At 49.4% G+C, this 27,613-nt stretch overlaps 2 protein-coding genes across 2 annotated transcripts in view; one reads left to right on the top strand and one right to left on the bottom strand.

Annotated features, from left to right (window-relative positions):
* The window catches only part of GALNT17 (polypeptide N-acetylgalactosaminyltransferase 17), a 203,297-nt gene that overhangs the window by 41,054 nt on the left and 134,630 nt on the right, over positions 1 to 27,613 (bottom strand). The window lies entirely within an intron of this gene.
* The window catches only part of LOC306811325 (S-adenosyl-L-methionine-dependent tRNA 4-demethylwyosine synthase TYW1-like), a 396,352-nt gene that overhangs the window by 329,706 nt on the left and 39,033 nt on the right, over positions 1 to 27,613 (top strand). The window lies entirely within an intron of this gene.

The raw sequence follows: 27,613 nt of genomic DNA, 5'->3' as shown, positions 1-27,613 counted from the left end.
TCACCTGAGCACAGGGGCAGAACCCCAACCCCTGCCCTGCTGCAGACAACAAACACAGTTCAGTTTAGAACTAAACTCTGAAGCATCCACACTGTTCCAAGCTCCAACTTTAAACACATAAAATCCACTGCCACATGGAATTTCATTCAAATTCATGGGACTGCCTGGAAATAGAGATCAGGCTGTTGCCAGAAAATCCCAGCTTGGACAGCAGCTCTCCCTCTGCACTGGGCCAGGGTCACTGACAGGTCCTTGGCAGGCCCCACATCTCAGATATCCCACATTTCTGATATGGGATGTGTGGATTTGCACAGCCTTCTGTCTCCTGCCATGCTCCACAGGGTTCCTCCAGGCTCCTTCCACGCCCCCAGCACACCAAGGACTAGCTCAGTAACCAGCCTTGTCTCTTGGCCACTTGGCAGGGCAGGTTTTCCTTGAAAGAGCTGCACCAGGGCTGGAAGTTCAGTTCAGTTCAGTGATGTGATGTGATGGAACAGCTGGGATATCACCCAGCCAACCTTTCCTTTTTGAACACCCATCCCAGGATTTTTCTTGGGCAAAGAAGAGACCACAAGATGTTGAGGGTACCCTTAGAAGGCAGCACTGAATGCTGAAGGTGACAAAAGCCTGGACAAGTCCTCAGAGCTTGTAGAAGAGCCACACTTAACAAAAATATGCTGCACACATATGGCACAACACATCCCCTCCCTGCCATCCTGGAAACAGAGCTGATAAAGAATATTGGATCCAGATGTGATTTCATCCAACACCACAAACCCTTAGGGCATGTTGGCTGCAGGGGGACAAGGGCAGCCTGAGGCCAAAGCCCTGACCCAGTTTTTCTTTACTCTTTCTAAGGAACAGAATGTGAGCCCTGTGTGCTCAGCCCTGCTCTGATCTGCTGAGGAGGAGGAGAGGAGGAGGAGAAGAAGAAGGAGAAGGAGAAGGAGAAGGAGAAGGAGAAGGAGAAGGAGAAGGAGAAGGAGAAGGAGAAGGAGAAGGAGAAGGAGAAGGAGAAGGAGAAGGAGAAGGAGAAGGAGAAGGAGAAGGAGAAGGAGAAGGAGAAGGAGAAGGAGAAGGAGAAGGAGGAGGCACTTTCTGAACAGAAGCCAGGCCAGGAAAGCAGAGGAGCACAGCCAGAGCTGGAGCAGCACTCATGCACTCATGGGAAGAGCAAAGTAAGGCACCAACCCCACCAGGAATGAGGCTGGAATCCCTGGAGTGCCCAAGGCCAGGCTGGGCAGGGCTGGAGCAGCTGGGACAGTGGAAGGTGTCCCTGCCATGGCAGGAGTGGGATGATATGGGTTTTAAGGTCCCTCCCAACCCAAATGGTTTTGGAATCTGTGATCACAGACTACTGAAGCAGCAAACCCAGCCCTGCAAGGAGAGCTCACAGCCACATGTGGCTTTAGGGACACTGGACAGCTGGGACTTGAATCACCAAAACCTGAGCTGGGTCACCTAAACCCTTCCTTGGTGACACCTCCAGCACCCTCCTGCCACCTCAGTGATGGTCCCAGAATCCCAGGATCACTGGGGCTGGAAAATCCCTTCCAGCCCATTGAGTCCAGGCTGTGCCTGATCCTCACCCTGTCCCCAGCCCAGGGCACTGAGTGCCACATCCAGCCCTTCTCTGGGCACCTCCAGGGATGGGCACTCCAAACCTCCCTGGACAGCCCCTGCCAGTGCCTGAGCACCCTTTCCATGGGGAAATTACTCCTGATTTTCACCCTGAGCCTCCTTTCTCCAGGCTGAGCCCCTTTCCCAACTCCCTCAGCTGCTCCCCAGAGTCAGCACTGCATGATGAGAGCTCAGTGGGGTTCACAGGTCAGGCTGGGGAGGTCCCACATCTCCAGACCCTCCTGAAGTGTCCCCACCAGCCCCAGTGACCACAGTCACCCATGTCCTTGCTGATGGTCTGCACCTCACCAGGGCTGTGGTGGGCTGGAAGATTTTCATTCCATGCCAAATCCAAGGATTTCCAGCAGAAAACCAGAGCTGGCTGCATCTCCTCTGCAGCAGCTTCCAGCCATCCAGGGGCCCCCAATTTAGGCCAGGTCTTTCCTTTGTTCCTCACCACTCTCAGTGGTCCAACAGGATGTGACTGCTCTCCTGGCAAAAACAAGCCTGGGAGTCAGCAGGAGTTCAGATCCATAACAACAAAATTATGGAAAAAATTGGAATAGAAAGAGCCAGAAGATTTCTCCTTGGCTGCTGCTTAGGAAGGAATAAATTCTCTTAGCCAGCTCAGAGTCACAAGTCAATAATTTTCTGTACTGGTTTAAACTCCATAAAGATCATGAGCAGCAACTGCAAGGCACAAACACTTCAGCTCTTCCCGTGGATTCTTTTATAGGAGGAAAAATAGAAAATAATTGCCTCAATAAAAGTCTTTTAGGAAAACTAACTTGGAAAAACTGGGCAGTAGCAGGCAGTTAATGGCACCTTTTGTGTGTGCTGGGCAGGCTGCCCAAAATTCCCTTTCTTTCCCCTGATCCATCAGGCAGCCATTCAAGTGTCCCCAAAGCCCAGCCACGGGGGTTGGGAAGTGATTAATCCTGCACCAGCTGCCCCCCTGCCATCCTTCATGTGTTTTTCCAGATAAAATTAGAAAACTCTTCATTTCCCCTTTAATGTGCAGGATATTCACCTGCATTCCCAGCACTTATTGCCACGTTCATGTTGGAATAACTCAGCCTCAGAGCTGAGGTGAAATTGAGTTTCATTTCCCAGGCCCTGCATTATATTTTAATTAATTCTGCTCATAGCTATTAGCACAGTGCCAGGCTGAGACTTGGGTGTAAACAGGAAACTCCAGGAAAGCCATTTTTGCAGGGAAGCATTTTCCCAGGTCCTGGGTTTGTGTGGAATTTGGGGACAGTGGGATTTGTCCAGGGGGGCTGGTTGAGAGCCCAAAGCCTCTGACACTGAAGGAAAAGTGTGGGGAAGGCTCTGCCAGCTTTGCACTTGTGGCTTTTGCAGAGGAAATGAGAGCACAGAGCTGGGTGACACCTTCAGTCCATAAGGGTAACTCATCCAGCTGGAGCCAGATATTCCATATCCATGGGGGTTTTGCAGGGTGTTACATGGAAAAAAGGAAATTCCATTAGACTTGGAGCTGCTGGAAACTCTTTGGGAGGGAAAGGCAGGTGGATGCAGCCCCCTCTGCTGTGGTGGTGGGAAGCAGGGAAGGAGCACCAAGAATTCTCTGCAAAATCACTGCAAGGCATTCAAACAAGAGCTCCTAAAACCCTCTCTACATTTTCTTTTCAGTTTTCAGTTTTCCATCAGCTGTGTGGAACCAGTGAAATCATTCCCACAGGGAGAAAGTTCCAGGTTGGTTTTTTTTTTTTCCCCAAGGAATTTTGCAGCCAATTCAGGGCAACACACAGAACCTGCACCACAAGAGCTCTGCCTCCCTGTGCCTTCCTTCTTCTTAAACAGGAAAAACCCTTCATTTTCTAAGTGTGGTTTCTCTTTCCTAGCCAGGAAAATAATATTCCAAGTGTCCCCTCTCCTCAGTAAAACTGTTTCACATAATTCCTGCAGCATCTGGTTTTATTTCAGGAATTTTTTGTCTGGCAAGTGTCACAATTGAGACACAGGATGAGAACTAAAATGGGAATAAGAATTTGCAGTATGTTTATTCTGATTTCTGGAAAGCTGCAGTAAGGTCCAAATGATCCTTTTGGACAGAGAATGTGACTTCTGCTGCCAGTGGTTCCCCCTGAATTCAGCCCAAAGACACAAACACCTGGAAAAACTAAGAGCTTTAAAATCCCTTTTTTTAAACTGAGCCTTAAGTAATTCTGCATTTCTATGCATGGCATAATCTATATTTGGACAAGTGGGAAAGCATATGAAATCCAGTGATTTGCAACTGAGGACTGAGAAAAAACACAGATATTTTATGTGAGGTTTTAGTTTTTTACTGTGAAGGCAGCAGGGGGAGGAAATTCAAGTGATCTTATAACATGATCTTCCTTTAAATCCTTTCCAAAGAACCAAGATACAATCAGGGCTGGGCAGAGTTTGATTAAGCAGCTTCCCAGCATGGAAATAATATTTTTTGTGATAATGTTGGCCAGAAGAAAGTGGTTGTTTATTAGGACCTGGAATTCTAGAATACTAGGACCTGGAATTCCTTCTAGGAGGATCTGGTCAGAAAACTTCATCCAAAGCTGTAACAACCTGAAGTTCTCCACCACTTCCACCCCAAATTGCTGAGATAACACATTCAGAGCCACAGAGGAGTTGGTCACCAGTGATGAGGCTTTCCCTGAATTTCAACTCTGCAGCACCAGACTTATGGAGCTTTGTCTGGGGAAGAGGATGCTGAATCCCAGCTTGGAAAAGCCCTTGGAGATCATAGAGCCCAACCATTCCCAGCACTGCCAGTGCCACCACTGCCCCATGTCCCCAAGTGCCACATCCACACCAATAATATTGAATATTCAATATTAAACCCCTCCAGGGCTGGGGACTCCCCAAAACATAACCCTGGGTGCTCTCTGTGGAGCAGAACCAGGCTGCAGCAGCTTACACTGCTTTAGTGTAAATACAGAGCTTTAAACACAGCCACTTTTGATCTCCAATCAGAGGCAGAATAATAAAATAATCCAGTAAAGATGGGAGCTCAGGAAGATGCAGGCACTAAAAGCATCCTTTGTTGGGAGGCTCAGCTGGCTCTGGACCAGAGAGCTCTGCCTGGAGATGGAGAAATCAGTTAATTTGTTCTGCTGCTAAAACACAGATTAAAGTACAAGGCTAAAGCACAGTAAATAACATCGTGTTCCTTATCAAAGCCAACTGAATGCTTGTATAAAACAAACAGAAACATTTTATAATTCAAGTGGAAAAGGGAAGGAGGTTTGCACAGACAGATCAGGCACAGGCTTTTTCAAAGGAATTTTCTCTCCAGGAAAGGAGCAGTCTGGATGTGCCTTTACTCAGGACACACTCAGCTGTGGACATAACCCATCACCTGCAGCTCTTTTTTTCCTTCAAGTAATTATTTGGAGTTATAATTAAGTGTATTAATTGAACAGGAGATCTCATCTCCACAGCATGCTGAAAGCTCCCACTCCATCAGAAAGCAGCACCAGCTCTCCTGGGGCTCTGGGGTTTGCCTGGCAGGGACAAGGGGTTGGTTTTGTGGGCAGACAGGACAAGGTACCACACCAGCAACTCCTCCTGGGTGACATGGCCACTCCCAGGCTGGGCCAGCAGCTCGTGTGGAGCAGTTTATCCAGCTCCAACAATGGATCTGATAAAGAAAGAGCTGAAAGAGCATAGGTTTAAATTGGTTATCAGGAAAAAAATCCTTCCTCCCTGGCACAGGGTGCCCAGAGCAGCTGTGGCTGCCCCTGGATCCCTGGCAGTGCCCCAGGCCAGGCTGGACAGGGCTGGGAGCAGCTGGGACAGTGGGAGGTGTCCCTGAGATGATCTTTTAGGTCCCTGCAAGCCCAATCATTCCAGAATTCTCTGGTAATAATGTAAGGATGTCACAGAAGCCAGGAGTGATCTGGGGATAAATCCAAGTGTGAATGACAGGGTCCCTTGGCACTTGTGAATGCTTCACATCCTTTCCAAGGCACTTCTCCCTAAGGAATGCCCCCCTTTCCTCCCAGACTGATGCAGACCCAAAGCCACCACTTTGCTTCTCATTCCAATCACCAGAGACACTTCAGGAGGCAACAAACTGAAAGGATTCTTGCCCTATGAGTTTCCACAACAGTAATTTGCTTTGCTCTATGCAAAACCTGTCATGAATATGTATTCCAGCAGCAGCCCTAAATCAGAGGTGGTGGTGAACACACAGCATATTTCAATTAGAACCCTTCCTCCTGGAGACAAGGCAAACAGGAAAACACCAGGAGCCACCTTGTCCTGAGCAGCCAGGGTTTCAGGAAAGCCCTGTCCTGCCCATTTCCCAGAGCTAGGGTTGCTGTACTTCCCTTTTGGGATTATTTTATAATGTGCAATATTTGTCAGAGCACACATTCCCAGCCATTCCCAGGTCACAAAGGTCACTGAGGTTCCTCCTCAGCAAAAAACCCCTTGTTTGAGGGAGCTTGGTGATGCTCTCCTGGCACTTGGGCTAACAGAGGGATGTAGAGAGACACCAAGGCTCTGTTCTCCCTCAGAGTTTTCCAGGTTGGAGCACTGCCAGGGAGGGAGATGATTCTGTCATGTCACTTTTAAATGAAGAAGTAATATTCCTTATTCAATACTGAATATTCAACATTCAGCATATTTTATCTGGTGATAGGAATGATGGGCTGGTGCAAACCACACTCAGCCAGGGGGAATTTGGCCCCATGGCCCTGGTTTAACCTCTTGCAGCAGATCTCTCATTTGGGGTAGAAATGAGCCAAGACACAGACTCTTGTTTAACAACATGAAAAGGGTCCCAGTTTATTCTTCTTACAGATTAACCATCCTGACTCCAACTAACCACAGCCTTTGACTCCAGCAAACTCCTACAGCAGATTTGCTTTGCAGGCTCTGACTGCACACCCAGCGTGATCTCAGAGCAGCAGATCTCCCATTTGGTCAGTCCTTTTGAAGTGTTCTCTCTTCTTCAGGGTTCCTCTGCCTCCAAGATCCCTTGCCCAGCCATCCCACCCCTTTTATCACACTGATCTTTACTAGCCACAGCTGTGACCCATTAAGTGCAAGGCCATTCTTTGGTAATTAGTACAACTGGGGCTTATTAGGGGCAAGAGTGCCTGTAATCTCTTTTTCTACACCTACATAACCCACCCCAGGCCTGCTACAGACTGGGCAAACCCTGCCTGGAGCTCCAGCCTGGCTGTTCAGGCTCACACAGAGCTCTGGCAATGAAACCTCCTGTCACTGATACAACCCTCTCACCTACAGCTCTCTGGCCTTTTCCCTCTCATTTCAGAGCACCTGCCCAAGCTGTGCTCCTGAGCAGGGCAGCCCCAGCATGGGGATGGGGTGCTGCACTGCAGGGAGCTGTGGGGACAGCCATGGGGACAGCAGGCCATGCAGCAATTCCTTTACAAACCATCCCAGCAGCCTGAAGAGCCTCACTGGCTTCACCTCCAAAGCACCAGGAGCTCCAGAGGCACAGGGAGAATGGAAAGCAATGCCAGGCCCTGGGAAATACAAACCTGAAAAAAACCACCAGGAGAGCTCAGCAGGTGCTGAGCCTGAGCTCAATCCCTGCAATCACAGCACAGCTTGGGAAGGGACTCTGCTGTGAGTGACAGCAGTGCCCAGTGTGATTGCTGTCACCAGCATCAATCCACAGCCACAAGGAAGGTCCAGCTCCACTGGACTGCTGGCTTCCCTCCCACACCAGCCACAGCAGCACTCCAGAGCACATTACACAAACAGGGAAAACAGATCTCCAAATCCTGCACTGAACCCCTCAGCCAAGGGCAGCATTTGCTGTATTGTGAGGGGGCAGAGTCCCAAAGCCCTTGGGAGCAGATGTCCTTGGTTCCAATGTACAGATGTGCCCAGCAGTGTGTGTTCTATCACCATCTGTTAAACCAGCTGGGGCAGTGTTCTTATCTTTTCCACAGGCCATCCTCCCTCCAGAAGATATCTCCTGTTAATGGGCCATGGAGTCCTAAAATTCCATCATCCCACTGGGAGATGCTCCAGCCAGGGGAGGAGCCAAGCCTTTCCTACGCAGATAAAAACTGACATTTGGAACACCAAGGCAGCCCTTACCCACTGGTTTCCAGAAGACAAGAGCCACCAGATATTTCCACAGGATCACTGCTTCAACAAGACCACTTCACCTGGACTGCAATCACCACCCTGACTAGCTGGGTGTCAGGTTGTATTCTGACTTTGTCAGTGTTTGTTTTTTTTTTTTTTTTTCTACTATTGCATGTATTTTTTTTTTTTCCCTATTAAATTGGATTTCTGACTTGGAGTCTCTCACTGGTTTTGCTTTCAAACCAGTACAGCAGGGCAAGGATCATTCACACAATTCCATAATGAGCAGAACAGCACAGCAGAACCAAGAGGCTGGTGCTGGATGCCCTGGGAGTGCCTGTCAACATGTTTGGATGCTCCCAGGATTTCTGGCACAGCCCAAGGCTTTGCATTCCCATGCTTGGGGATAAGCTGTGCTCACCATCATTTCATCACCACTTATTTCATCATCAAACAGAAAGAAACTTAGTTCCTTAAATTCAGGAATATTCTACTCCAAGGACGTGTCAATAATAGCAAAACTAACAATAATAATATTTGTTTCAAAATCCCAATAAAGATCCCAGGGCTCCATTTACCACAGGCACTGCCACATCCCATTCCTAGGGAAAATTTCTACCTCCTCTGATAGAAACTAAGAAAAACAGGAAAATGCCAGACTAAATATTTCCTTTTTATGCTGCAAGCTCATAAATCCAGGTGAGCTGACTCTATTTCATGTTTTAAGATTTCCCCTTAGCAAACACCAAGGAGTTGCCACTTTCTGCCTCCAAGGGAGTTTGTTACGGATCAATTCAAAAAGCAGGAGCAGAAAATGGGCATTTTCTGGTAACTTTGCTGCTGCACATGTTCATGGGGAAATAATAACATTTGCTTTAAGATATGATCATGTAATTGCCAGGACAGCTCCAGGACTGGACCAGAAGCAAGGAGCAGGAAGCACAAGGTGAAACATGGGGAGATGTGTTTGATATTTGTAAATGCTCAGGAGAACATTGGCTGCCTTTAAATGGCAGTGCCTTCCAAAGGAACTGAGGTAGAGCAGGGAAAGCAGAGAGTGGATGGCAGCCTGGGAATGAGGCTTGGCAGGCCCTGAAAGGACAATCCCCAAGAGCTCTGTGCCTGGTCAGAGCCAGAGCCCATTCCCTGAACACCACAGGATACCCTGAGGTGGAAGGAACCCCAAGGATCAACCCCAAGGAACCACCAGCCAGGCTGGAGGGGCTTTAGAAAGCCAGGCTCTGAATGACAGCCAGGGGTGTGTTGGGTGTCAGGTGTGGCTCTGGCCCTGTTCAGGGCACCCATGGCCAGGTCTGGCTGCAGGCACAGCTGTCCCCATTGATGGCTCCAGCTCTGGTGACATCTCTGCAGCTCCAGAGGTTTGTGTGTCCCTGCTGAGGCTGAGCCTGTGCTGACCCTGGGCCAGGGACACAGCAGCTGCTCCAGGGTGCCTCAAGCATCCTCAATGCTTTTTTTCCCCTCCTTTTTAAAAGCAGCATTTCAATCACTCTTAGAAGAGAAACATCTTTTCTGAGGTGGGAAGTCAAAGCTGCTTTTTTTGGCAGTATAAATGTGTCCTGCAGTCATTTTTTTTTTAATCTGAGCTCTGCTGTTGCATCGATTCTGTTAGTCTCCTTTCTAACCTGCTGTTCATGTGAAAGAACAAATCCTGGCAATAACAGCAGTGCCAGAAAAGCATTTTATAGAATCACAGAGTACCCAGAGCTGGAGGAGCCCCACAAGGACCATCCAGTCCAACTGCTGGCCCTGCTCAGGACAGAGATTTGAGCTCTGCTCTGTCAGCTGCATGTCCCCAGCTCATCCCTGCTGCCCTGGGGTCCCTGCAGCCCCAGCTCTCAGCCCAGCCCAGGCTTTTATAGCCCAGCTAAACCTCCCTGAAGCAACTCAGTGGAAGTGCTGGTGCATCAGCCTTGCTGCAATCACAGCACCCACAAAGGGAAACAGATCCCATCTCCCATCATCTCTGCACAGAGCCACAAAGGAAGGGTCGAATGAGGAGCAACAGCAGGGAAAAAAATCAAATAGAAAAATCTGTAGCATCTGTCAATCCTGCCTTTTAACTGGCTCAGCTGGGCTGGCAAGGACAGCAGCCAGGAGGTGGAAGTCAGGCCCACTAATCTGATTAACAGGTGATTAAAGGGCAGCAACTTCCAAAGGAAGGGGCTAAAGGGTTAACAAATCCCACACTCCTCACTGCAGAAGAGAGAACACTGTCTGCCTTGATGATGAAATGAGTGCAGTTTTGACAGATCTGGGGCTGCTGTGCTTAACCTCTCCTGCAAGGAGATTTTGAGCTGATTTGCTCTGTCAGAAGAAATCCTTCCCACTGCCAAGCACTTCCCTCCATCTGAGGATTTAGCTGGCAGCAGGGAGCACAAACAACTTGGAAATCACTTGCTGTAAACTTGTGTGCATCTTCTGTGCTCTCTGGCCTTGCAGGAGCTGCCCTGTAACACACCAAAGCTGTGAAGTGAGGGACAGGCAGAGGGGAAACAAGGGCTGAGATCCATCTCTCCAAGGGCTGAGATCCACCTCTCCAAGGGCTGAGATCCATCTCTCCTCTCCAAGGGCTGAGATCCATCTCTCCAAGGGCTGAGATCCATCTCTCCTCTCCAAGGACTGAGATCCATCTCTCCAGGGGCTGAGATCCATCACTCCTCTCCAAGGGCTGAGATCCATCTCTCCAAGGGCTGGGATCCATCTCTCCTCTCCAAGGGCTGAGATCCATCTCTCCTCTCCAAGGGCTGAGATCCACCTCTCCAAGGGCTGAGATCCACCTCTCCAAGGGCTGAGATCCATCTCTCCAGGGGCTGAGATCCATCTCTCCAGGGGCTGAGATCCATCTCTCCAAGGGCTGAGATCCATCTCTCCAGGGGCCCAGATCCATCTCTCCTGGGGCTGAGATCCATCTCTCCAGGGGCTGAGATCCATCTCTCCAGGGGCCCAGATCCATCTCTCCTGGGGCTGAGATCCATCTCTCCAGGGGCTGAGATCCATCTCTCCAGGGGCCCAGATCCATCTCTCCTGGGGCTGAGATCCATCTCTCCTCTCCATCCCCAGTGCTGGATCAGCCCCAGGCCTTTATCCAAACTCCCAGAGCAGGAGAGACACTTCAGCAGGAGGGATCACTTTTCTTCTCCATACAAAGCACAGGAATTGCCCAGGATTTTCCCATGAGATTTGGGGAGACCCTTCAGTAGGAGCATTGCATGAACAGCCAGCACAGCCAGCACTGCTGCAAGCTCAGCAGAACGAGGGGGAAAGGGGCTGGAAGAGACAGAGCAGAGGCAAAATCCAGGAGTTCTCTCTGCCTTCAGGCAGATCCCAGCCTGGGTTTTTGAGAGGGAAGTGGAGCTGGATGTAGCCAACAGCTGGTGCCTGGTGAAGAGGAGGGACACACAGCTCTGCCATCCCAGAGCTCACTCCACCTTGGGCAGGGATGGGGCTGACATTCTGAGGCAGGGGCAACCTGCTCTAAATTTGATAGCCCTGAGTGGGCTCTTCATCCTGTCATTAACCCAGGAACTTGTTGAACAAGTGAACTTTTAGCAGCAGCCAAGTATCCACACACAGAGTAAAGCAGCATCTTCAGTGTTTCCAAACTCCCCAGTGCTTGCAGTGCAGGGCCCAGGAAAAGCCTCTCTGCTTGCCCTGTCACTGCTGATTTGGAGCCTTCCCACATCCTCCTCCTCCCTCCAGGCTCCAGACTCTGCTGAGCACTCCCCCTGTGCTGAAGGAGCCTTTCTGTGCCCTCCTCTGCCCCTCCTGAGCCTGCAGTCCTGGAGCAGGCAGGCTGTGGGCAGCCACAGCATTTTTTTTTCCAGCTCCTTTGCTGGTAAATCCCCGTGGTTCTGCTGTCACTGACTCAGGTGCTGTTTGCAGGAGTGACACGGTGACACCTCTATGCAGAGGACAGGGCAGGGAAATCTGTGGGGCTTGCAGGATCCTGCATCAAACGTGGCTCAACCATCACAGAACTTCCATCTCTGGAGCAATTCTAACAGAGAAACTGCTCAGCTCTCAGAGCCACAGCCCTTCCAGGTGATCACCCAGAGCATTTGCACAAAGGCTTTTCATGCCTTTCAGCTGCGGGATCAGACACTCCTCAGTCTGCTCTATTTACATGATTTGCCAGGAGCTAAATGCTTTCCCTGACAACAATTGAGCTGCTTCTTTAGAACACAGCTTTCCTTTCTCCCTCCCTGTGATGCTTTCCAGTAATGAAAGCAGCCTGCCCTATGCCCCAGGACTTGCTCTTAAGTGGAAAGGAAATATGGGAGCCCAGAAAAAGAAATCCTATTTGCACTTCCTGAAGATGTGCTGAGAAAAGCTCAGCAGGAGCAACACCATCCCCTGAGATCTGCAGCCCTGGGTCACGTTTCCTTGTACCTATAAAGAATATTGCTCTTCTCCTTCCATAAACCCTGGGATTTACACCAGCAGGGTGGGAACCACCTGAGCATAACCTGCAGCAGAACTCCTCATTTATCTACAGCTCAGATAATGGACCTGGGGGTGTAGATCAGCCTGGGGAGCAAGCACTGTGCACTGCCTTAAATGTTGCTATAAAATAAGGAGCTTTATGAATTCCTGTTGTTTAGTTAATCATCGATTTATTTCAGAACCCTGCACACTGCACGGCAGCTCAACTTGAGGGGGAAAAGGGAAAAGAGATACAATTTTATGGGGAGATAAAAAAAAACCAGGTTTAGTATATATAACCATTAGAGTTCCTCCTTCAGATATTTCAATGTCTAATGAAATTTAAAGCTCTCTCTGTGTTTTCCTCCCTCCTCTACAGCTATGATTGCCTTTAGATATACACCCCAGTTACAGTAACATAACCAGAAATTATGGCATGCCATAGGTATTTTATTATGCATTCAGTTTTTTAGGGATCAGATTCTATCTGCACCACTGAAACCTGGTCAGTAAAACTGCCAGAACTTCTGCAAAGACAGCAAAACTGACAATTCCCTATTTCATATCACATTTTCAAACATATCTCCCTCTTAAATGTTACAGGTCTTCTAAATTTGATGCCAATAAACACATTTTTCCCTTTAAATGTGTCCCAGAAAGCCAAGCAAATCCATTAAACACAGTGAGTGCTACCCCTGGAGCACATGAAACCAGGCTCACACTCCCCTGGCTGCTCATTTTTGGGAAGATACTTCTCAATTTTATTGGACATAAAGGTGTGGGAGCAGGGGAGGAGGTTTCAGTGTCTACATATTTCTCCAAAAATTTGAAAATACAGCTGCTGTAAATGTTTTTACATTTAAATGTAACAGAGATTTCAGAAGGAAGAGGCACTTTGAAGCAGGACATAGGGCCAAGATCCCTGGCCTGGGGTGTAAATTTCCACCAGGGGGTTTTGGAAGCAGGGGTGACACAAATCCCACACCTCCTAGCCCTGTTCCCTCCCAGGGAAGGTCCTGTCCAGGTGGAGCCCAGCAGGATCCTCACCTGCCCCAGGGCATAGGGCTGCTGGGCACTCTGCTGAAGGCTCCTGCAGAAACCCCATCTGCTTTTTTCCCAGGCTGTTAACTTTTCTCAGCTCCAGCCTGGATCTTTCCCAGGCTGATCTTTCTCAGAGACAAAACAAGGGAAGGTAGAAAGAAAACACAGACAGACACCTGGTGTTGAGCACAGAGTTGTGTGAGTGTCTTGTGATATTCTGCATGTTTTCACAGAGGTGTTGCCTTCTTTGACCACTGAGTCTTTTCTACTTTGTTTTTCATAATCTCCCTTGTATAAATGCTGTGGTTTTTCAGTAAATTACCCTTTCTTGCTGCTTGGAAGAGGAGTCCTGTTGCTGTGTTGTCTCACACTGACAATCCCCTGGCAGCAGAACCTGCTCCAGACACCCCAAAATCACTGAATTGAAACCTGTCCCCAGTCCCTCACCTCACCTGAGGACACCAGACACCCCATCCACCCTGCATGCAGCCCCAACTGCTACACACAGCAGGACAAACATGCACCTGACAGTTCCACCTGAGGTACCCACCCTGTCCTGCTGCTCAGTGCTCCCCTCAGATCATCCCAGTGCTAATCCCTGAACAACTGCTTGCTCCTGGAATTTAATCTGAACAGACAACAGGACTCTTGTAAAAATCAGACAGAAGACACAACAAGACACACTTCTGTGTGCCTGATGAAGGCAGCACATGATGGAAGTGAACAGTTCTGAAGGCCTCTTAAAATGGTTCACTTGGCTGATTTTGGGCTGTCAGCAAAAATTACCAGTGAGGTGCCCTGCTGGAAAGGGTCTGTCTGCTGCTCCTGCTGCTCCTGCCATCCACAAACCCGAGGCACAGGGACCTGGCTCTGCTCTCTGAACCATCTGGAAGCTGAATTTGGAAGCTTTTGCTCCATGGCCTCAAAGCAGGTGGGGCTGCAGCACAGAGCCCTGGGCAGGAGGTGCAGCCCAGGTGAGGCTCAGGGAGGAGCCTGGGAGAGGTTTTGGAAAGCAAAGCCATGGGAAAGTGGCTGCTCTGGGGGGATTGGGCTGAAGGAGCCAGGCTGGCACAGGTGCTTTGTCAGGGCAGCTCAGGGCAGGAGCTGCTGGGAACATCAGAAAACTGCATTTTTTACCAGCTCTGCTTCTTTCAAGTGTGGAATGAAGAGATTTGTGCTGGCCATTAAAGCAGGAGCCCTTGGGCCACAGCCTGTGGAAGCTCCTGGGACTCCCCACCTTGGAGCACCCTCTGGAACAAGCACAGATAAGGAGAAAACAATTCCTGCCAAAGTCTGAGTTCACCAGGCTGGTGAGAGGTTACAGGATCTGGAACTGGCTGAGCACAGACCAAAGCCACAGGAATGTTGGGGTTTAATGCTCACAGCCAAAGGCCAGGTTCCTGATCCTGAATAATCCAACAAGGAACATGAGCTTCAAAATGGCCAAAGCCAAAATGCTAAATAGAAACCAGATGTAATTCTGTACATTTAGGTGGATTTAAAATCCCAGGAAAGAGAGGAGAAGCACTGAACTTCCAGATGCAAACTTTGTGTTTGTTTGCAGCTCTACAGTTCAGACCAAACCCAACCTAATGGGGGGTGACAGCTGAGCCCCAGGTGTGGGTTTGGAATCACTCTGCTGGAGCTCACACTGACTGGAGGGGACTGGGAAGAGGAAAATGTGTCCTGACAGCACAGAAAATCACAGAGGGATGGTTCAGCCTTGGGATTTGGATCAATTCCCTCTGTCCAGAGCTCCAGGAACAAAATGGGCAGGCACAAAATGGGGCCCAGAGCAACTGGGGATCACACTGGGACCCTTCCTGTGCCTCCTGAAAGGGGAAAATCAACAGATGTCTCCCTTTGGTGGGGCATCAACATCTCAGGATGGAAAATAGCAGAGAACAAGAAGTTTCTTCATCATTCACAATGTCTTTGCCAGCTTTTCTTAAACATCAAAGGCTCCAGCCCCTTCCCCCATCCTGGCTCATCAGTTAATATCCAATATTTCCTTTGGGAAGCAAACACAAAGCATCCTACAAGCAATTCCAAAGCCACTGCTCTGCCCTGAGCACAATCAATGCCTGAGTGATGCCCAAGGTACAATCAGATAAAGGAGATGTTGGATGCTGTCAGTGCCAAAGCTCCTCTTGCAGGCAGAACCCCCTGCCCTGGCCTGGGAGGTGTGCAGGACAGGGATGTGCAGAAGCTGGGCACAGAGCTGAGGGATTCCCAAGCTGAGGTGCCAGGAACATCCCCAGGGCCTCAGGCAGTGGCAGCAGGGAAGGGACACAGCCCAGGAACCCCTTGTGAGCACCTGTCACACCTGCAGGGCAGATCCTGGGGGTGCTGCTGGCCCCTGTGCCTTGGGAAAGCAGAGCTGCAGACTCAGAACCCCCTTTTCCATCTTCAGTTCAATATATTGAGTCCAAATGTGAATTTATGCCTAATTGTCTCTCTTGGTTTAACTCTGCTGCTTTGAATGAAACACCTCTGAGAAAAATAAACTGGGTTTCTCTGTGCCTGAGGCAGATCCAGACAGTTCTGCCCTCCCTGGGATTACACAGGAATTCTTCATTATCAGCTGCATCATTTCCTCTGGGTTCTGCAGTGCTGGGAGATTCTGAGGCTCTTTGCAGGTTGAGCTTCAAGGCACAGACCTGGTATTAAGGAACTGCAGTCAGCACAAAGCTGTATTTCTTAATAAAGGAAAAAGTTAAAAAAATAAGGTGTACCTGGCCTGATTGATTCCACTTCATTTGCATATGCCCACTAGCAGCACTTTGGTTAATTAACACATATTTTGTGTCTGCAGATGAATATGAAATAATGGGTTTGGTACTGAGGCTTTGGGTATAAATTCAAGCACTGAACAGGTTCACTTCCCTCCTTCTGTATTTTCTGTGTAAATAAGACATAATAACTCCTGAGAAGGCAGTGACACATGACAAAAGCCAAGAAGGATGCACTTGTATTTTAAAGCCAGATGAGTTAATTAGCTCATCAAATGGAAGCAATGTTTAGAGGGGCAGGGATGAGAACAACACCTTCCAGGAAAAAAATAATTCTGTAAATGTTAACCCTTATGGCTCAGGTTCAGCTCCAGAGGCCTGGATCCAGAACTGCACTTAAGCAGGTGAAATATGAAATAGCACCACCAAAATTAAAAGGGCTGCCCAGGTGGCTGGAAGTTAAGTGCTCTGCTGGATCCCAGCCTGGGAAGTCAGAGGTGGAATTTAATCTCATTTTCTGATCTGCTTCCTGCACCAGCAGCTTCCAACCAGCTCAAGGAGAGGTAGGAAATGCTGCTCCAATCCTAGAGCAGGAAAACCCCAAGAGATCCTTGATTCCAGGGCACCCAGTGCCTTAGTGGCAGTGATTTTGGGCAAAGCCAAGAAAGGCTGAGTCACCCACTGAATCCTTACGGGACCTGAGGCAGGACAGGGCTGGAGGTGACTCCAGCAGGAGGAGGCTGCTGAGGAGGCCAAGCAGCAGCATCTTCCCTGCCAAGGGACTACTGAGGAAACCCTGGGGCCAGGAGAGGGATAAAAGAGGTTGGACACATCTCAGGGTTAGGCAGAGGTGCATCAGAGCCACCAGATCACCTCTGAGCCAGCAGTCTGTGAATAACAAATCAGCCCAGAGAAGGGAGGGAATTCCAGGGAGCTCTGACTGGGAATGCTGCCCAGAGTGAGCCCCCCAGAGCCCCTTCCCATGGGGATCACCAGCAGGCAGAGGGCAATGCACAGGGAAATGTAAATCCTGTCCTGTGGTCCCACTGTCACCTCTGGGATGCTCAGTGGTGGCACACTGAGGGACACACTCAGTGCCAGCCTGCTCCTGCTCTTGGAAGGAAAGGGGAGATTTTCCAGGATGCTGGTGGAGAGAAATTAGTTCCCACTGAATTTGGCTGGGGATTTTCTCCTCCTTGCTGCACTGAAGCAGTCTGCCAGTACAGGGAAGGGAGAAGGGAGCATTGGATCTGAGGACCAAACAAGCTGCTGTCCCTGAGCACTGCCAGGGATGCTGGCAGAGCCAGACCTCTCCTGCACCCAGGAGGTGCTGCAATTCCTACCCCAGCCAAGCTCCAGGCACACAGAACCCACTGAACAGGGCACAGTGAGCCCAAGGGTTTGTCTGACCAGAGAGAGCCATGGGCTGCACATGGCACAGTCCCACAGGGATCCCACAGAGCCTTTCCCAGATCCCAGCAGGACCCTGAGCTGCCATCCCTGCTCTGTGCCCACACCTGGAGCTGGTGACAGCAGGGACACAGCCAGCACAGCACAGCAGAGGGCAGGGACTGCACACCAACACTGGGATCTGGGGACTGGGAATGGCACCATCCATCCATTGCCTGACACCAAACACAGGGCTCTCAGGTGATCCCAAAAACAAGGATTGGGGTGCCTGGAAAGGCTGACCTGGAACAGAAACTAGACAGGGCAAAAGGGATAAAATAGGTATTTATTGAAAGGATGCACCTTGGGTAGTGCAAGAGCCTGGCCAGGGCTACACCCAAATCAAATCCAAGATGGATCCCAGTCATGAGTCTTCACACTTTTATAAGTTTTGGTTCATCTACATCTTGGGATCAATTATCCAACCACAGCCCCAGGCTATGAACTCTCAGCCCCCTTTCCCTCCCATTGTTTCTGCTTTTTGGTACTGGTGTCCTTGATTCTCTAGCTAGAAAGGGATTGTTCTAACTCCCCTGTGAAGAGAATTTACTAACATCTAATATGAAATTTCAGAGTTACACACTAAGCAGAGAATCTGAAAAATATAAAAGCTAAAACCCAAGCATCATTTCCAATGGATTTGGGTGTCCAGGGGGGATCCAGGAGGAGATGCTGGGTCCTGCAGCCAGGTGGGGTGGGGCAGGGGCAGGGCAGAAAGCTCTCCTGAGCCTGGGAGAGCAGCTGCCTCCTCCAGGGCTGGGACAATGCTCAGTCACAAACTCTGCTGTTGTCACTACAATTTCCTGCTGACTTTACAGGGCTGGGACGGATGCGGGCAGGGAAATGCTGTCAGTCTGCTCCCTGCCATCCCATCAGGTTGCCAGCTGCCTTCCAGCTGCACTCCCTGCCCAGGAGGAGCTCAGGTGAGGAGGAAATGCAGCCCTGAGAGCCTCAACTGCAGCCAGGGCTCCTGGAAAAACAGGGAGTTGTTTGTAAAAATGAACAGGTTTGACCTCCAGGTCCTTGAGAGAGAACAACAGCAAAGCTTCACAGAGACCCCAAACACACTAAAAGCTGCTTGGGAATTTTTAACTCTGAGGTTTTGGGTTGCAAATCACAGGAGTGCAGCAGCACTGATTACATCTTACCAGGAATAATCCTTGAGCTTAGGGGAAATCTGTAGTCAATGGAGAGAGAGTCTGGTCCCTGGAAAAAAGCAACACTCAGTGAGACAGGGCTGCTCCTGAGCCACCAGACACCAGAAGAGGGATAAAATCAACTTTGTGGCTCTGCCTGAGGTGGGACCTGTGTGTCCCACAGCCCCAGCAGGTGCATCACGAGTGAGTCTGCTCATAAGAAAGGAGAGATAAAAAGGCAAAAAGAAACTCCCTCACTTCGCAGTCATGACAAGCAGGGAGCTTTCCAAAGGCTTTAGGAATATAATGGGATGAAAAAACTTCTCATTCCTCACCTCAGTTCATTATGAGCCTCATTTCTTGGTGTCACATCTTCCTTGGCATTTCCCAAGAGCATTTTTTTGTCAGAAGACAAAGTTCAGTTTTGCTGGGAGTCGGATTTTAGGGAGAGACAAGCCTGTTTTTTCTGGTTTATGGGGTAATTTATATCCCAGACACTGCAGCACACAGAGCAAATGTGCTGATGCTCACCTTGCCCAGGGAAGAGTGAGGGAGATTTCAGTGCCTGTTCCAGGCACCCAGGAGCACTTTGGAGGACAGTTGTCCTCCAGGGAGAGCTGCTATAAAACAGCTCCCAGAGGAACTAACTTTGCTGCAGCTCAGCAATTCCTGACCAAACTGCAGCCTGCAGGCACTGGGGGAGCCAGGGCTGCTCCAGCTCATGCATCATCCACACTGTGATGACCTCAGGGCTGGAAATGTGGCCCTGGCCCAGGCAATGGGGGCAGGAAGGGCTGGCCCAGGACCCAGGGCCAATAAAGGGGGAGCAGGGTGCCTTGCAGGATGCTGGCAGGATGGAATTTATTTATTTCCCTGCTGGCACCCCCCATGCCAGCTCTGCTGCAGGGAAGTCCCTGAATCCTGCTGCCTTGGGTTGTCATAGAGGATGTGCCCAGCAATGTGTGTTCTGTCCCATTTGTTCCACTGGGTGGGGCAGTGATTTCCTTATCTCTGTGGCACATACCATCTGCTAATGGACCATCTTTAAGATAAGGTAAAACAATCATCTTTATCTTTTCCACAGCCCATCCTCCCTCCAGGAGATATCATCTGCTGCTGGGTCATTGAGTCCCAGTGCATGACTGATAAAATTCCATCATCCCACTGGGAGATGCTCCAGCCAGGGCAGGAGCCAAGCCTTTCCTACCCAGATAAAAACTGACATTTTGGACACCAAGGCACCTTCTTTCCACTGGATTCCAGAGGAAAGCCAGATCCTTCCACATCATCCCTGCACCTGCAGAGGAAACTGCACCTTCTCCAGGAGCACTGCTCCAGCTGAACCACATCTGCCACTGCAGGAGGATGCAGCCACCATGGAATGGGACTGTGGCACCACCCTGACTGACTGACGGGTGTCAGCTTGGATTCTGACCCTGGCAGTGTTTGGGATTGTTCTTTGTAATACTGCATTTCTATTTTAATTTTCCCAGTAAAGAACTGTTATTCCTAATTCCCCTATCTTTGCCTGATAGCCCCTTAATTTCAAAATTATAACAATTTGGAGGGAGGGGGTTTACATTCTCTGTTTCAAAGAGAAACTTCTGCCTTTACTGGCAGATACCTGTCCTACAAACCAGGACACTGCCCACACCAGCAGGGAAAGGCTGGGGATGAATCCTGTGTGGGGCAGCCCTGAGGGATCCGTGGGGTGCAGGTGAGAAGGCTCCTGAGCATCCCAGGCAGCCCTGCCAGGAACCCTCTGCTCCCAGGGAACAAGGGACATGGCCTCAAGCTGCACCAGGGGGGCTCAGCTTGCACATCAGGAGGAATTTCTGCCTGGAAAGGGCTGTCAGGCCCTGGGAGTGCCCAGGGAGGTTTGGAGTCCCCATCCCTGGAGGTGTCCAGGCACTCAGTAAAAGGGGGAAAGACTCAGGTGCCTCCTTTGCCACCTCCTTCCCCACAGAGGATGGAGAGCTGGAGGCCCAGGAGAAGTTAAAGTGATGGAAGTCACGCCCAAGAAAAACAGTGTGAGATGGAAAACCAAAAACCAGCTGGGGACACTGGGGGTGTCTTTGGTGTCCCCAGCCTCAGTGGGCAGTCAGTGAGAGCCAGATCCTACAGCAGGGAAACCCAAACCTCACCAAAATGCAGTGAGAAGAGCAACAGGAGCTGTAGGTGTAGAAGAGATCACGGTGACCTCACCCTGATGAGTTCCAGTTGTACTAATTACCAAAAAACAGCATTGTCCTTAATGGGTTACAGCTGTGGCTAATGAAGATTGGTGTGATAAAAGGGGTGGGATGGCTGGTCTGGGAGGGTCCTGAGAGGAGCCCTGAGAAGGGATAAATGATCTAGATGGACACAAAGAAGAACAAAACAAGGAAGAGTTTCTGCTGTGAGGTCAGTCTGGGTCTGAGGCAGTCAGAGCTGAGCTGGGTGACAGCTGCATTCAGAGCCTGCAAACCAACGCCTGCAGTGGGACCTGCAGCAGGACATTGCAGTAGCAGGGTCAGGATTGCTAAGCTGTAAGAAAGAATAAACCAGGTCCATTTCATGCTGTTGAATGAGAATTGGTGTCTTGGCTCATTTCTGCTACAGCAATGGCTGAGTCCTGTTGAGGAGGAGCAGAGCTGGGCATGGCAGGAGCTCCCCCAGGGTTTCTGAAAGCCACTGGTGAAGGGCACAAAGAAAACAAACTTTGCCAAATCCATGACCTGCCCAGCCTCTTGTCCTTGTTCCCCACAGCCCAACAGACACAGGGATGCTGTTCCTGCTCTCCACATCTGGATTTCACCCACCAGGCCCTGACAAAGCCCAACCACCCCATGAAAATCACTAAAAAGCTGACACCTGTCAGAGTTTCAAGTGCCATCAAGGCATGGCTGAGCCCTGAAATGGATTTCTTCACCCACCAGTGACTCTCATGTGGTTATTGCACTGCCAGAGCCATCACACTTCCCAGGAAAGATGATCAGAATCTTCCCAGCATAAAAATCAGCTTGTCAGGGACAACAGGAGAATCAGTTGGGGTGAAAATATCAGTCTTTACTCTGTCCATCTGCCAGCAGATAAGAGGTGACAAATCCTTTGCTTTCAGGAGGGAAGTGATTGGGAGCCTCCTGTCCCTTCCCGAGGAGGGGCAGCCCCAGCCCCTCTGCTCAGAAACACTCCAGACCTCTGGGCAAGGCTGGGGTGAAAAGCATTTTACCAGATTAGGAAAGGAGAGCAGAGCTTCAGCTAAAGCACCTCAAGCACCCCCTGTAAATCCTGAGCTGGCAGCCCCAGTGCAAACCTCAGGGCTGAACTCACACTTGTGCTGATTCCTGCTCTTCAAACAAATGCAGGCAGTGATTGGATATTGTTCAGGAGGGGAAATATTTCTTCCAACCAGGCCACAATCACTCTGAAGAGCAAAATCTCCTCTAGAAGGGTTACAGGTACAAATAAACAGATGGAGCTTGAGTATTCCTGGTGTGCCAGTATTTCTAAGAGCTTTTCCAAGGTTAGTCCTGCCCTACTCTTATTTCCCTCAAAATTAAGTTGATTTTTATTTGGAAACATCTTTAAGTCACAATTTCTAACTGGATTTTGCTGTCTGACAGATAAAATACTTATAAAATACTGGTTTTTAGTTGATATCTCTGGCAAGTTTGGGTTGTGGGGTTTTTTGTTTGATTGTTTCAACCTCTTTTGATGTTTGTTTTTTTTAATGTTTGCTGAACTGCAGGAGTGTCCAAGGTCCTGCAAGGCATCAGCAGGTCTGGTGTAGCTGCTCCATGTTCCTTGTGGCTAGAGATGGAGGAGGGAGAGCTGCTCCATCCCCACACAGCCCCATCCCACAGATCACTGCCAGATGTGACTCTCATGGCTGATAAATAAAATTTCTCCAGGTTTTTCATGGTTTCCTTGTTGTTTTTCCACATCTTGCTCTAACTCCAACAGTTCTTTCCCTGATAGGTGAGCACAGTTTCCATCCCTGCTGGAGGGAGTGCAGCTCTGGGGTCTCAGCACAGGAAGGACATGGAGCAAATCCTGAGGGGACACCTCTGGAGCCAGGCTGGGAGAGCTGCGGGTGCTCACCTGGGGAAGAGAAGGCTCCAGGGAGAGCTCAGAGCCTGTTCCAGAGCATAAAGGGGCTCCAGGAGAGCTGGAGAGGGACTGGGGACAAGGATGGAGGGACAGGACACAGGGAATGGCTCCCACTGCCAGAGGGCAGGGATGGATGGGATATTGGGCAGGAATTGTTCCTGTGATTGGGGCAGGCCTGGCACAGGGTGCCCAGAGCAGCTGTGGCTGCCCCTGGATCCCTGGCAGTGCCCAAGGCCAGGCTGGACAGGGCTGGGAGCAGCTGGGACAGTGGGAGGTGTCCCTGCCATAGCAGGGGTGGCACTGGATGGGTTTTGAGGTCCCTTCCAGCCCAAACCATTCCATAATTTTGTGATTCCCTCCTGCCAACAGCTCCAGCTCAGCATCCCCTCCACTGGCTCTGCTCTATCTGACTGATTTTGGGAAGGTCTCTGCTCCTCAGGGATGTCCAAGAGTGGCTGTTTGAGCAGTACACAGTCCCCAGAGAATAAAATCCCTGGGAATTCTGCCCCAAAGTCCTCAGCTCACCCAGGACACATTTCCTCCCTCCCTGCAGCCAAGCTCAGACAGACCTGGGAGGCACCTGAGGAAACTCTGTGCTGCTCCAGGCCCTCCCTCTGAGATCTGAGCTGCTTTGTTCCCACACTTCCCAGAAAAGCCCTTCCCTCCAGCACAACTCACTCCATGGCTTATTCAATTCCTCAAAGCAAGGTGGGGAAAGCCCCACGAGGACCTGGATTCATCCCTGACTCCTATGAACCCTGATAAATTTATCAGGAAAAAATTTCAGGCTTTTCAGCCTCCTGGTTTCCAAAGAATGCATCACCCCCAGCTCCTGGGTTCTGTGTGCAGCACATCCTGCATCCCTGCCAGGGGAGGTGGCAGTCCCTGGAGCACTGCCATTCATTCACAGACACTGGAGGGTGATCAAAATCCCAGCAAACCCACAGACACATGGCTGAGGCAAATTGTGACATTATAAAAACAAATTCCACCCCAAGCAGGGATGCTTTTTCCATTTTGGTGACAGGTACTAATTATTTTTTAGAGGTAAGTTCCATGCAAGCACAAAGCCAGCCAAACCCCCATCCTACAATGGAATCTGTGTTTCCCACCCACCACTCTCCATGACAATTCCATGTAAAGCCACAAGGAGTCTGGTCCCAGTGAGGCTGGAAAGGCCAGTCTGTGCTGGCAGTGGATTTACTTTTATAAAAATAGAGGACCAAAAAAACCAAATCAAAGCAGATCTGCCATCCTCCCTCTGCTCTCCTGGGATCCAGGCTGCCCAGCCCTCACCTCAGGCCCCACAGATGCTGAAAGAGCTCCTTGCTCTGAACACCCTCACTGTTTGTTTCTTAACAGAAAGATACAACACAATTTTATGGAAAATGCAGGCAGGAAGGGAAGGATTTGATTCTCTGGATGCAGAGTCAGGCTCCTGAGTGGAACTTAAACACACCTTTTTGACAGTTTTCCTTTCATTCCTCTCCCTGACCCTCTCAATATTTCAGCATGTGAGTAATCACACTCAAAGCAACAAAAGAGGCTCCTCCATGGCTGGAGATGTGTGCCATTGAAATGTCACTAAATCTCTGAAACTGAGGGGACAGAGCAATCCTGGGATGATCAATGTCCCTGCCAGGGCAGGGGGGTCACTTCTGTCCTGAGCAGCTGCAGGAAGAGGCTCTGATTGCTAAAATCCCCTCTAACAACAGTATGGCCTTCTTGTACCCTTTTATTTCCAAAACTCCATGTGGAGCACTCAGGAAGGGCTGGCAAAATTGGGATTGCTCAGCCTGGAGAAGAGAAGCTTTGGAGGGACCTCAGTGTGGCTTTACAGGAGCTGCAGGAGACCTGGAGAGGGGCTTTGGACAAGGGATGGAGGGACAGGACACAGGGAATGGCTCCCAATGCCAGAGGGCAGGGCTGGGTGGGATATTGGGCAGGAATTGTCCCTGTGATTGGGGCAGGGCTGGCACAGGGTGCCCAGAGCAGCTGTGGCTGCCCCTGGATCCCTGGCAGTGCCCAAGGCCAGGTTGGACAGGGCTGGAGCAGCTGGGACAGTGGGAGGTGTCCCTGCCATGGCAAGGGTGGGGTGGGATGGTTTTTAACATCCCTCCCAACCCAACCCAGCCATTCCCTGATTCCCATGCCATGGCAATGCCACTCCATGTGCTCCTTGCTCATAAATCCTCTGGCTTGGCAACACCAGTGATCTGCCTTGTTGGATTTAGAGGCCAAATCTGGGGGAAAAAAAAATCTGGGATATTAAGAGGAGATGCCATGCTTTTTTTTCTGGAAATACTTTCAAGGTACCAAGTCAACCCTCAGCCAAGTGAACAGCAGCAGTAAAAGCAGCTCCAGTCAGTGGTTAAACCTCAGAGGGATCCCTGAATTGTGCTTGACTTAATGAATCCAATAATCGATTCCTACTGCACAAATAAGGTGTGGGATGGACCAGCTAATAAGCATTCTCAGTTAATTGCTTTCTTCAAGTGACAATTTGTACAAATGATACCATCAAAGTAGTAATAATATCCCTATTGATTAAATTAATCTCGAAAAGACAACTCCAATAACTTTAATTAGCAATGCATGACACAAGCACAAAATACTCTGAAAACAACCTTGCAGCCCAGCCCAGAGTCTGAAATCAGCAGCCATGGCACAGACTTTGGCATCTTTATTCCAACAGACACACACAATTTTATGGGGCATCTCTGGGGAATGTCTGTGACTAACCATGGAAAGCCATTCCACCTCCCTGCTCAGCCACCCACTGAAACCCAGGGCCACAAACACTCCAAAAGAAATAAAACTTCCCCAGCAGGAGAAGCAGGGATGGTGAACAAAGTCTCTGTGCCAAAATCCCCACTTGGAGCTGCCAGGGACCTGCAGCAGCAGCACTTTCAAGCCATTAGAATTGGGCAGCAGGTTGATGAAATCAGAGCAGAAACTCCTCCAGGACAGGAAAGGGTTAAGAGAGTTGCCCAAAGTTTGTTCAGAGGAGTTGGGCTGGGCCAGGAGAGGGGACAGAGCACACAGAGCCTGGAACTGAGGAATCCCAGAGTGCACACCTGAGAATGGCACCAACAGGGCTGGACCTTAGGGACTTTGGGGACTTTGGGGGGTTTTAAGAGGCTCCTGCATTTCTCATTTTGCTCCCTGAGCTCAGCAGCTGAGAGAAACATAAGGCCCAGATATTTCCCACATCAGGCACAGTGCAGCTCATCTTACAGCACTTACAGAACCAAGAAATTCTTTAGGTTGGAAAGTTTGCTTGAGATCTGAGTTCAGCCATGGCCCTAGCACTGCCAAGGCCACCAGTGCTACCAGCACCATGTCCCCAAGTGCCACATCCCCACTGTTCACCCCTCAGGGAGGGGGACTCCCCCACCCTGAAGCACTTTTAAACACACCTTTGGCTTTTACAGGTTAGTCCAGCCCAAACTTCTCAATTCTTTATTTCAATTTGTTATTCAGATTCCTCAAATGAATTTCCCATAACAGGGTCAGCTGGTGCTTTTGCCTGAAACACTGCAAAATTCCCATGTCCTTACTGCAGCCTCAATGGATTTGTGGATTTATTATTTCATTTTTGCTCTTTGGGCAGTTCTGGCTTTAGATTTTTGTAGATATTTTGGTGCCAAAACTGCTGCCAGGATTTGAGGTGAGGCTGTACCAGTGCAGAGCAGAGAGGGACAATCACATCCATAAAACATTTCAAAGTGTCCCAGGATTCTCAACACAATGACAGAATTTGCACCATCAAAAAGAAACACTTTCTGCATTTATTTTCATCCAGGAATCACTGAAACCACCAAGGAACCCCCACGTTACTTTTGGGACTCCAAACAGCCCCTTCTCAGGCAAAATAGCAAAATGCTCACAAAAAGATTTTTGGACCTCAAGGATCTTTAAAATTCTGCTTTCTGTGCAGTTTTACAAGGCAGATTTCAGAGTATTTTGGCTCTCAAAACCACCAGTAATTTAAAAACCTTGACCAACACACAGCATGAGTGTGAAAATGCATGGCTTAGAAACTCAAGCTTGGGAAAGTCATTTATGGAAGAGAAGTTTTTTTTTGGTTTTTTTTTGTTTTTTTTTTTTTTTTGTTTGTTTTGGGTTTTTGTTTGTTTGTTTTTTGGGTTTATTTTTTCCAAAAGGATGTTTATTGGCCTTTCTAAAAAACTCAGAACATAAAAAAGAAGAGCTCACCACTTTCCCTGAGCCATCCCTCTGATTTTTCCAGTTAAGCCAATCTTCAATGGCATCCCCCAAACCAGGCAAATGAGCTGAATAATTGTGAGAAGAGCAGGGCCACAATGAGACCAAAAATCCCAAATCCAAACAAAGCAGGAGAGAAGCTGGTTTGGAGAAGGATCTCTGCAGCCCCACTGCAGGATGAGCAGTAATTACTTCACAAGGAGAGGAGCTCTGTGGCACATTGAAAACCTTTAATTTCCACTCCCTTGTTTAAGTGAGATTATTGCTCCCCATAGCCAACAACAATAGATTTCCTAAATTTCCTGTGCCTTGCCAGCAAAGCAAACATCCTCTAGTAAATCTCTGAGCTGAACAATGATTTTTCATTTTTACAGCAGCACAATCAATGCAATTTTCCAGTTAGAAGTCTCCAGCCTCCCCCTATCAGCTCGTTAATGCACAAGTGTCATACTGCCAGCCATGCCTGGGAGAATGTGCACAGACTCTGCCATCCCAGGCTACCCTGAACATGGAATTCAGCACTTATGAATCACTTCAGTGTGTGTAAACACTTGAATCACTAAGCCAGACCTTACATTGTACACAGTCATCAAGGGATGCTGTCAGGGGACAGCTCTGAAATCCTGGCTGTAGAGTTCCCCTGCTCAAAGCAGGTTTTGTGCTTGGGAAATGTTTTATTTGGGAAATATCTGCAGGAATTGTGTCTTCCTGAGACACTCACAGGAGTCCCAGAACCCCTGTTCACCCACTGTGCTTTTCCTGGTATTTAAGATCCCTGTAACTTCCAGCAACACT

The sequence above is a fragment of the Erithacus rubecula genome (genome assembly GCF_903797595.1).
Source record: "Erithacus rubecula genome assembly, chromosome: 22".
In the NCBI taxonomy this organism is placed as follows: domain Eukaryota; kingdom Metazoa; phylum Chordata; class Aves; order Passeriformes; family Muscicapidae; genus Erithacus; species Erithacus rubecula.
This window is presented reverse-complemented; position numbering and strand designations above follow the sequence as displayed.